This window comes from Galeopterus variegatus, unplaced genomic scaffold (genome assembly GCF_000696425.1).
Source record: "Galeopterus variegatus unplaced genomic scaffold, G_variegatus-3.0.2 Scaffold843, whole genome shotgun sequence".
Lineage (NCBI taxonomy): Eukaryota > Metazoa > Chordata > Mammalia > Dermoptera > Cynocephalidae > Galeopterus > Galeopterus variegatus.
This window is the reverse complement of record NW_007726954.1, coordinates 48,274-50,544: the sequence shown is the minus strand read 5'-3', so window position 1 is coordinate 50,544 and position 2,271 is coordinate 48,274.

Below are 2,271 nucleotides of genomic sequence, written 5' to 3'. Positions count from 1 at the left end.
GGGGGGAGGGGTGATGCCACCCAAACCCCAGGCACTGAGAGTGCAGGTGAGGTTTCCCGGACAGAAACTCGGTGCCGGGTGACAGGAACCATGAATGTCCCTTAGATTCTCCTGCAGGACCAAGTCTCTTCCTTACCTTCAGCACTTTGTCCATCTCACTACAATATCCCGAAACGTGTGTCCTCTATGTAGCGGGAAGAGGAAAGGAGCTCACCTCTGAACACCTACTACGTACCAGGCGTTTTTATCCACACGTATCCCATCAAATTCTCACAATGAAGCCACAGGGGAGTACAGCTGCCACTGGGTTGCAGGAGGAGACTGAGGCCCAGGGAGAAGGGCTTTGCCCAAAGTGACAAGCAGGCCGGTGGCAGAGCTGGACTCACTCACAGATACTGATGTTACTCGTTATGTCTGCCCCCGCCCGCCCCTGCCACTGTGTGGGGGCCCCACTTCTTTGTACAGCTGCCCCTCTGCCCAGCCCCCAGCACAGAGTCCCCCACAGCAGGTGCTTGGGAACTAAATGTTGACCTACCTGGCTTCCCACAGGCAGGGTGGAAGAAGGGGCTGGGAGGCCTGGGGGCTTCTGAGGCTGTTTACCAGGGAGTGGACCCCCCCCATACAACTTCATGCAGCTGCACATCTGGGCAACCCCAGGCTGGGCTGGGCAGTTCTGCTCTGGCCAGAGAGGAGCCTGTTAAGGGAGGGACAGCTGAGTTGATGCTTTCCCCTGGGGTCTCCAGCCCCCTGTGAGCAGGGCTGTGGCTCAGGGAGCCGTGGAGGAAAATGCATGATCCCCAGAGAGGGGGATGCTTCCATCCCACTCTCCCCAGGTTTGTACCAGTTCCTGGATCTAGCTGGAGAGAGTGGATGGTGTGAGCAGAACGCTCTGGAAGCCAGGTGAGAGTTACGTAAGAACAGCCAGCACTACCATGTGCAGGCCCTGACTATGGGCCAGGCCCTGAGTGTGCCCTTTCAGTGTCCATGTCCCCACAGTTCTGCAAATGGAAGCATACACCTCCTCCCTTCGTGGGCATCCTGTCCAGCTCCCCCAGGTCGTGGTGAGAAAACGGAGCCATGAAGAGGGGAGGAACTCGTCCAAGGTCGCCAGCACCAGAGAGCGGGGGTTACACTTGCGTCTGACCTCAAAGCACACGTTTTGCCTACTGTCTCCTGCCTGGCATGTTCTCTCCTATTCTCCGGCTGTCATCTCCTCAGAGAGGCCTCCCCCACTCCACCCCTTTTTCTTTCTGAGCCCTTTATTCATTCCTTCACAACACGCTTTTTTTGTGGCAGCTGGCGGGTATGGGGATCCGAACCCTTGACCTTGGTGTTATAACACCGCACTCTAACCAACTGAGCTAACCAGCCAGCCCCCACATTTTGCTGTTGATAATTCTTGTATTAATTTGCTTTATGTGTCAATCTCCGTACCTCCCTGTAAGCTCCATGGGGACAAGGGTTGATCGGGTCTAATCTGTCCCCCATTATCTCCTTGCTCATGCCTGGCACGCAGTCAGAGCCCAGCCAGTCTGTTGAGTCAGGTGCCATACGCCCCAGCAGACTGGGTAGCAGCAAATGGCCCCATTGCCCTGGATCTTGCTGCCACCTCTCTCTCATTCCTTTCCTGCCATCCAGGGTCTCAGCCGCCACAACCCTAATAGAAGCTTGTGCCCCTTAACCGCTGGGGCGTCTGTGGGGGGAGAAAGCTGGTCCGAGTCTGGCAGGGAGGGGTGAGGGGAGCAGGGCTTCTGAGCTGGCAACAAAGGGCGTGTGTTCTTGTCCAGTGCACTTCCTGGGTTCCCGTTGCAGGAAGTTTGGCACCTGCCTATCGGTGACACCAACACCCAGGCTGGTGTGGGAGACTCTTGGCCGAGACATGCCCCTCTATCCAGGAGCAGCAGTGGAGGTGGAACAGGAGGCCAGGGGTGCTGGACTGAGGGTGAGTGGTGGCAGCTGGACCCCCACGTTCCCCTTAAACCATCCCAAGCCATTGTTAGCCAGAGCAGATGTGGGAGGCCTGGGTCCTAGACTGAGCCGGTGTGACCTTGGACAAGGCCCCCAGTCAACCCTCCAGTGGCTCACGGAGGTGAGGGAGGGCAGCTCCGTTTTTCTCTGTCGTAAATAAGCTCCCGAGTCACCAGGAACTTGAAAAGGGGTTCTATAGCCAAAAGTGTCTCCTCCTTCAGGTCCTTCCCAACTCTGGTGTTCAGGGGGCTCCCTCCTTCCTCCCTGAGGAGAGAATAGGAAAGTTTCCTGCAAATACTGCTG